Genomic DNA, 10,167 nt, shown 5'->3' on the forward strand with positions numbered 1-10,167 from the left:
CTTCATAAATTGCAATTCTGTCCTCGGCCTTCTTTTTAATTCAATTTCAATCCAAAATAATTTAAGAATATTAGAATTAAAATCGAAACCCTAAATATTCACAAATTAAATATACTCGGATTAAAATTAAATAAATTCAGATTAAATAAATAATCCCGACCTTTTGCACTTTAGCCCTCGAATCTTCGATATTTTCAAATCAACCCCTGGTCGGGTTTCATCTTCAAAATACATCTTCTTTAATTCCCAAAACATGAAATTTAATCTTAAATCCCATAAATATTCAAATCTAATATTTATTCTTTTAATTTAAGAATTCTCGGAATTTAATTCTCAAAATCCGTAAATTCTCAAATTAAATATTTTCGGCTTGGAAATTAAATCTATCATTTCCATAAATGCTCAAATCAATATTAGCCCATAATATGGAATTTAATTCTCAAATCTCATAATTAATAATTCAATATTTTCGGGCCTTACAATTCCTCCCCTCTAAGAAATGATTTCGTCCTCGAAATCGTATTCATCCAGAATATCAAATCTAATAGACTGAATGATTATCTGAAATGATTCTCACTTCAATCATCCACTCTGCATTTCGTATCTCACTTCATCTTTCAATCTCTTATCAAATTATTACTTCGAATCTGCTTCTATTCTCTTGTATTCGGTATTTATTCAGTTGTACTTTAAGTCATTGAAACGACTATGTTCTGAGCTGTTTCTTTCTTCAATCAAGGATTTGTCGACTAATTGACTTAACTCAAAATTTTTTCGACATCTATCTCAAATAATTAAATTACATCGGAAGAATCTTCTGATACTTCCTTCTCTTATTCTCATGGAACAAATCAGATCCATCATATCAAACTGAAAAGATTGAATCGTTCAATCGAATCATCAATTCCATCTGATATCTCAGTCAGTGATATTCAACTTCAGTAACGACTTGTTTCTTTCTCGATATCATTCTATGCTCTGCATAGAAGATATATCAAGTCTACACTGTTATTCTATTCATCGCTTCAAAATCAGTATTCACATTCATATTCTGAATATGTATCTCAACTTCGTTCTTTCTCAATTCTGAATCGAATGATGTTCAGGAATAACTTTTACGCTTAACAAGTCAGTTTTAGTTTCAAAAGTTATATCTATCATTCAATTACTAATTCTGGTTCATCTTCTCTGCTTTCATTCCATACAGATTCATCTTCAACATATTTGTGTCTCTCAAATAAAATCTGATCTAATATCAACAAATCATGTCTGATCTGATGTCATATACTTCAGTAGTATCATTTCAACACAAAGAAATCGGATTTCTTTTCATCATATCATCATAACATTATCTCAAAATCGATTCATTAGCTATTACAGGAATTATAATCATCAAGTGGCAACACATCAAATCAAGTAATACCGAATCAGGTATTAACGTTCTGAGAATGTTCTCAACATCTGGAAAATCAACTCAGATAATCCATCAATCGAAAAAAATGGTATAATGCAATCACATATAACCAACTCTCAGAACATCAATCAATCAATCGATACCACATTCTATTGAATAAATCTAAAGTCTTAATCCTGACAATAGATTTTTATCATTCCTGTAATTTCATCATATCTCTTTCTTCTTCACAGATCTGAATCGATAGCTGTTATTCACATCTCATACAGTGTATTCTACAAATCTGATTAGTCTATTCGGATTATTTCGTAATCAGATTATGCTGTATTCACAGTTTTCAACGTATTCAGAACTGTTGATAATCGGTATCATATCACATAAAATTTCATTCTCGAAATTCAATTCATCTTCTCTGATTATTCTTCCAATTCAAGGATAACATATTGTACCTTTACCTCAAAAAGTACTCAAAGTCTTTGGATCATCTGTATTACAATTAAATAGGAAACCCAATGTTTCAATCTGAAACATTATTTTTTGGCTTACTATTCATTTTGCAACGAATCTAGTCACAATTCAATGAGTTGATCATACAGACAAATTGTCGTATCCAGTAATTTCAATCAATCTGTTCATAACTACCACCTGTTTACTTCACATAAACTGTTTCATCTTGGTAGTTTCGCAAAAAATTCTTTCAAATCACAATCTCGTAACAATTCTGGAGTTTCTAAACTATCACTGAACTCATCTAGTCAATGATTTTCAAATTCATCGAAAACTCTCTGTATGTTTAACTTCAAAAACGCACTAATTCTGTTACTTCTATTTGCTTTATCGTCTGATAAAACAATTATCGGATGAATATTAAATTCATTGTTGTGCAATTCTTCAAATTCTGATATCTCTTTTCGGAAATATCAGGCACAATCAAATAATCAATCATAATAGAATTCATTCATTCTGATCTGAGGCTTCAATTCATATCTCTATATGGCATTCTAAACTGAATTCTCATCGCTTTAGTTTATTTTCTGTGTTTCTTTCATCTTCTGAACAATTTTGGCATACTTTCAATCGCAAATCATTTCGATTGGTCATATATTCATCTGAATATTCAAACCATAATACACAAAATCTGAAATCAATTGATAGAATGCCTGTTACATTCTTCATTTCTATTTCTCAATTGAATTCTAATAACTTGATCTCATCTCAATGTGCTTTAATCCTTCAAAATCAATTCTCACTTAATTTGGATTACAGCAATTCTGATTGTTTTAGTATCTATTTCGATACTCAAGCACATAAATTCAAAAGATCAATCAATCACGCATTCATCTCTTCTCTTCGTTCTATTTCCCAAATCTCAATTGGAAATTCTATCAGTTACGAGTCCAAAAATATTATAATATACTGAATGTATACATCACCCAATCAGTAACTCTTGAAATTCATAATTAGGGAACTCACTTAAGTCAAGGTCATCCACAGAACAATAATATGAATGACAATATGCTAAGTGAAAATAACTCACTAGCATCTCAACTCAAGACGAGTAGATCAAACCAGACTCTATAAAAAAATAAGAGTCAATCAAAATCGATTGAGGTCGGAACCAAAACCTCGAAATCAATATCAAGAATTTCAAAAATCATGATTTTATGATGTAATAACTTCAGTAAAATCAAATAAAAGATTCATCTGTAACTGATTTTCATATCATCATCTATTTTGTAAACCTCAAAAGCAGTATTCAATTCATAAACTCACAAAATTCGCTGATAAATTCCAGTTCACAACTTAAGTAAAGTCAATACTCTTACTGAAATATATCTGCAATCTCTACTCATCGGCATATCTTTCAATTCTGGTTTAGATCATGAACATATATAATGCATCGAATATACTGATTTCGGCATATTTCTGTAATCAAACATCATATAGCAAACCAAAATCACAGAATCTTAATTCGAGATTCTATATCATCATATTCAATTGCACATTATGTTCTTACTGATCTAATTTAATTGCTTCTTATCATCAATTCTTCTACTAATCTGTATTCGATTATTGCATAATCATCTATCATGCAACATAAACAGATATTTCAATACGAACAAAAACATCTTCAGTTTTAGTTCATCGAAGCAATAGTTCCATTCTTCAGTTCAATTCACACAATCTCTTTTCTGATACAGAGGCGATCATATAATAAGCTTTCAGCTATTATGAATCTATTGCACCAATAATAGACAGGTCAAAACAAAATAAATCTTTTACCTGAAATTTCATTCTCAGGTGAAATTTCATTCTGATTCTCTGTATACTTTTGGAATAGAAATTGTAGCTAAATATATGTTTTTCTCATACACCGTAGCATCTTTACAATTTCAATCCTTTTGCTTCATCATTCAGCTTCAGTTCTATTATACAAGACTATGTCTTCATAACATACTTCAGTCATCAGCATTTATTCAAACATATTCTTCGAATTCAAGCCATAATTAAACAACTCAATCTTGAGCTTGTAGTGACCCAACCCGGATCCACTATTTAATCAGAGTTATAGTAAAAGCGCACGTAATAAAAGCTTAAAGTGTAAAGAGCGGATAATTAAAATACAACAAATCCTATCGGCAGAATACAATCGACGTTATCACAAGTGTATAAATACTGTTATACAACCAAATCGAAGGTTCAGGGTAAATAAATCCCTACCCTCTACAACTTTGTACTCTCCAAGCTCAATTCTGCTGAGAGCCGCCTGGACCGTCCAGCCTCGAACCTGCCCCACCACAAGGTACACGATACCCAAACACAGGGGCATGAGCTAGAACGCTCAATACGGAAGCAATGATATACATACAAATATGAGCATGCACATGACTTTAAAAATCAGGGTTAAATCACTTTACTCATGGCGCCTGGAATACACAGTACCGGGCAAGAGAGAGACTCTGCGTGGTACTCGTATATTCCCAAGACACAAATCCTTAGGAAGAATCGCCTCGATTGATGGAAACTGTCATGACTCACATCATACACGATGCAGTCTCCATAAAAACATATGCATGTGCTAAAAACAGTAAAACATAGCCAATACAGCACATACATCATGCATCACACACATATGTATAAATATCATGCCGGCTATCTCGGTCAGTACTTACGTACCTCTAACACTGCAGGTCAACTCCTAGAACACCCGTCTAGGTCCAAAGCCTACAAGTCTTCTCTACTGCGTCTACACATGCAAAAGTCCATGCATCACTATAAACGCTTCAAAAGCCTTAACTAAGTTATTACATACTCCTAAATATTTTTAGGAAGACAAATTATACCTTCGTCCATCGTCAGCCCGCTGGTGTAGAATCGCCTCAAAACTTAGGCACACCTCCGCTATGACGCCGGGATCTCTAGGCAACTTCCGGATTCCCAATAGGATGCCTAGAACTTCGTAGATCCAAGTAAGAAGGTTCGAAAACCAGAGGAAAGGAGGGGAATTGGTGCAGAGAATGAGGGCTCGAACCCCTTATTTATAGACGGTGATCAGAACCTCCGAACCCGGTTCAGACCGTCCAAACTTGATCGGAACCTTTGATCGCACCTTCGGAGCATCCGATCGCTCAATATTACGTCAGCCATGATGTCACCTTGCTGACGTAAACGATGATGTGTGCCCTGGTCCAGATCGGAGCTTCCGATCTTGCTGACTGAGCTTCCGATCTCGATCGGAGCCTCCGATCTTGGCACGGAGCTTCCGATCCACTTTGGATCGTTCAAACTCCTCTTCGGACTGTCCGATTTATCTTGGACTATTTAGGCATAATTTAGTAATTAATTACCTTAGTTACCTTGATTAATTGCGGGTTACTACATTCTCCCCCACTTAAGAAATTTTTTCCTCGAAATTACATCTTAAGAAAAACATAGTACGCAAAATCAATGCTCTTATTACAACTGAACAATATACATTCGATACAACAGAGTATAAAATCTTAAAACAACTCGGGGTGCTCGGCTAACATCCGACTCTCCAACTCCCAAGTAGCTTCCTCTGTACCTCTGCGTTGCCACTGTACCATCACCAACGATATGCGCTTGTTACGAAGATCCTTGTCCTTCCTGTCAAGAATCCTAAGAGGTTTCTCCACATATGACAAATCGTGGTCTAGTTGCACCTCATTCGGACGCAAGATGTGGGACTGATCCGCCACGTACTGTCTCAACAAAGACACGTAAAACACATCATGAATCTTCGAAAGATTCGGTGGCAAGGCTAGACGATAAGCCACGTCTCCAACTTTCTCGAGAATCTCGAAAGGACCAATAAATCTTGGTGACAACTTACCCTTGAGACCAAACCTCATCACCTTCCGGAAAGGTGATACACGCAAGAATACATACTGTCCTTCTTCAAAATGAAGTGGCCTGCGGTGAGTGTTCGCGTAGCTAGCTTGTCGATCCTGGGATGCCTTAATCCTGCATCGGATCAATTCTACTGCATCAGTCATCTGCTGAATCATCTGAGGAACCTCCACCTGCCGCTCACCAACCTCGTCCCAAAACAAAGGTGTACGACAACGACGTCCATAAAGAGCCTCAAATGGTGTCATGCCAATGCTGCTATGGTTGCTATTGTTATAAGCGAACTGTACCAATGGCAAATGATCGTGCCATGCTGGGCCAAAATCCATTACGGTAGCTCGAAGCATGTCCTCGAGAGTACTAATAGTTCTCTACGATTGTCCATCAGTCTCTGGATGATACGCTGTGCTCAAACTCAAAGTGGTACCAAGAGCACGAAAACTCCCCCAAAATCTTGAGGTGAAACGAGGATCTCTGTCGCTCACAATACTCAGTGGAATACCATGCAAACGGACAATCTCTTGCACATACAGCTGTGCCATCCCGTCGAAGGTGAAATCCCAGTTATATGGTAAGAAATGCGCGGATTTCGACAATCGGTCAACAACAACCCAAATCGCGTCGCAATTCCTGGAAGACATAGGCAAGTGGGTGAAAAAGTCCATCGTCACATGCTCCCACTTCCACTCAGGAATATCGAGATTGTGAAGTAGACCTCCGGGTCGACGATACTCTGCCTCGACCTGTTGACACACAAGGCATCGGGACACGAACTAATAAACGTTGTGCTTCATTCCTTTCCACCAAAATCGAGTACGTAGATCCTTGTACATCTTCATGCTGCCAGGATGTACTGAGAACCTACTATGATGAGCTTGCGATAAGATCTCATCTCTAAGTGTGGAATCGTCAGGTACAACCACACGGCCAGAAAGACACAACAAACTATCCGCCTAAAAATGAAAACCAGCTGAATTCTCACCATCAGTGAATCGGGAAAATCTCTGAATCTTGGAATCAACACCCTGTGCCTCACGAATACGTCTATACAAGGCTGGCTCAGCAAGCACAGACGCAACATGAACTCCCTGTTGTTCCTTCTTATGACGGAAAGTGAAACCCAAGGAACAACACTCTTTGACCATTCGTGACACTGCACTGGTACGAAGGGAACTCAAATAAATCTTGCGACTAAGCGCATCAGCAACCGGATTAGAAGATCCTGGATGGTAATTGATTTCGCAATCATCGTCCTTCAGCAAGTCCATCCAACGGAACTTTCGCATGTTCAACTCTGCCTGAGTGAACAGGTACTTCAAACTCTTATGATCAGTAAAAATCTGGAATCGTTCACCGTACAAATAATGATGCCATATCTTCAGATCAAAGACAATGGCTGCAAGCTCTAGATCATGTACGGGATAATTCCCCTCGTGAGTCTTTAGTTGCCTGGAGGCATAGGCAATCACATGCCCATTTTGAGTCAACACACACCCCAAACCCTGAAGTGAAGCATCGGTGTGGACTACGAAACCACCAGATCCAGTCGGGAAGGATAGTACTGGAGCAATCGTCAATCGACGTCTCAACTCACGAAAACTATCTTTGCACGCGGAAAACCACTCAAAAGAAACATCCTTTTGTGTCAACTGTATCAAAGGCCTGGCTATCTGAGAGAAATTCTCCACGAATCGACGGTAGTATCCGTCCAAACCCAAGAAACTATGAATCAGATGCTGTCGTCGGGCGCGACCAATTAAGAATAGCCTCTGTCTTGCTAGGATCCACTGATACTCCATCTCTAGAAATGACATGACCAAGGTCGGTCAATCCAGAAGTCACACTTGCTAAGCTTAGCATACAACTGATGCTCTCGCAAGGTCTGTAAAACAGTACGAAGATGAAAGGCATGCTCATCCATGCTACGTGAATACACAAGGATGTCATCGATGAACACTACAACGAACTTATCCAATAGCTCTCGGAAAACCCTGTTCATCAAATCCATGAAAACAACTGGAGCATTCTTCAGACCAAATGGCATCACTAAGAACTCATAGTGCCCATATTGAGTACGAAATGCTGTCTTCGAAACATCCTCGTTTCTAACTCGCAACTGATGATACCCAGAACGCAAGTCGATCTTGGAATAGACAGAAGTACCCTGCAATTGATCAAACAGATCGTCAATCCGCGGAAGAGGATACTTATTCTTTACTGTCACTTTGTTCAACTGACGATAGTCAATGCACAAATGCATCGAACCATCCTTCTTCTTGATGAATAGAACCGGGGCTCCCCAAGGTGAAACACTGGGTCGAATGTAGCCCTTATCAAGAAGATCCTGCAACTGCTGCTGCAACTCTCGCATCTCAGATGGAGCTAATCGGTACGGCGCTCGGGAAATCGGTGCTGTCCCTGGCGACAAGTCAATGCCAAACTCGATTTCTCGCACAGGTGGTAACCTTGGAATCTCGTCGGGAAACACATCCGGGAATTCACTGACTACTGGTATCTCCTCCATGTTCGGACCCTCTAAGGATGCATTAATCTCATAGATCAGGTAGCCTTCCCCGCCAGACTCTAAAGCACGTCGGGATTTCAGAACAAAAACCACTGGCATCGGGGGTCGCGCTCCCTCACCATAGAAATACCAAGCATCCTCAGCCTCGGGGCGAAACTATACAAATCTCTGGTAGCAATCCACTACCGCTCGATATGAAGTCAGAAGATCAATCCCAATGATACCATCAAAGTCATTCATCCCTAAAACCATCAGGTTAGCGCTCAACAGGTGTCCCTCAAATCCCAAAATACAAACAAGATGCTTAGCTAAGACTTCCTGACCCATCGGGGTCGAAACCGCTAACAAGACGTCTAAGGAAACAAAAGGTAATCTATGCCTCTTAACAAACCGAGCTGATATGAATGAATGCGAAGCACCGGTATCGATCAAAAGATAAGCAGGAAAACCTCACAAACTAAAAGTACCTGCAATCATGTTCTCACTGTCTTCCTGAGCCTGCTCCTGGTTCAGCGCAAACACCTGCCCCTGAGCACGCGGGCGCGATGACTGTCCTCTCGAAGAAGACTGAGAATGATATCGCTGCGATGGCTGCGACTGCTGATGCTGCTGCTGCTGATACTGCGGTGGCTGATAGATAGTGGTCTGAGAACCACCAACACTCCCCAAACCACTCACTGTACCAGCCAAAGTGGGACAATCTCTCTTAATGTGACCCTCCTGGCCGTACTGAAAACAAACACCAGTGATATGAGGACACGGTCTTGGGTGATGCTTCCGTTTGCACTGACGACAACAACGTGAATCACCAAAATGATGAACACCGCCAGATCCGGAAGAAGAAGAAGAAGTACCACCCTGTCTCTTAAAAGACTGGGCCCTTGGACCCAAAGAGCTAGATGGTCTGGATGCAGAAGATCCGAAAGTCATGTTCCTCTGCAGACTTTCCTCTACCTGGTGACAATTGTTCACCAAATTCTCGAAGTTCCTCTCTCTGCCCATGGCAACCAACTGATGAATGTCAGGGTTAAGGCCCTGAAGAAATAGATCGTGCATCGTCTCTGAGCTACTTGCAATATGGGGACTGAAAGAAAGAAGCTCAAATAATTTTTGCTGGTACTCATCAATGGTCATAGTACCCTATCGCAAACTCAGGAACTCACTCGCCTTCGTCTGATGCAAAGCTGGAGGAAAGTAATGTTTCTCGAAGGAAGACTTAAACTCAGCCCAAGTAGCGGTACCCCTGGCGGCAATAAACGGAGTAGAAGTAGCTCTCCACCACCTCTTCGCATTTCCCTCTAGAACAAAAGCTAAAGTCTCAATCTTCTGGGCTTCAGTACACTGATACTCCCAAAAACAACTCTCCATACGCTCCAACTAGTCCTCAGCAACTGCAGGAGCCTCGCCACCCACCAATGGCTTAGGAGCCATATGAAGAAAACGGTTCATACTAAAACGCCTATGATCCTCACGATGATGTCTACGGTGATGTCTCCTTGATGGATCACCCCAACGACCACCGCTAGCCTGACTCTCGTAATCATCATCTGCCATCTGTCAATAACAACAGACAACTCTCAAAATCTGCTTTACTAATTCCCAGTTGCAATGCGCTCTGATACCATAAATGTAGTGACCCAACCTTTATCCACTATTTAATCAGAGTTATAGTAAAAACGCACGTAATAAAAGCTTAAAGTGTAAAGAGCGGATAATTAAAATACAAAAAATCCTATCGGCAGAATACAACCGACGTTATCACAAGTGTATAAATATTGTTATACAACCAAATCGAAGGTTCAGGGTAAATAAATCCTTACCCTCTACAACTTCGCACTCTCCAAGCTCAATTCTGCTG

The sequence above is a fragment of the Henckelia pumila genome, chromosome 4, assembly GCF_033568475.1.
Source record: "Henckelia pumila isolate YLH828 chromosome 4, ASM3356847v2, whole genome shotgun sequence".
NCBI lineage: Eukaryota > Viridiplantae > Streptophyta > Magnoliopsida > Lamiales > Gesneriaceae > Henckelia > Henckelia pumila.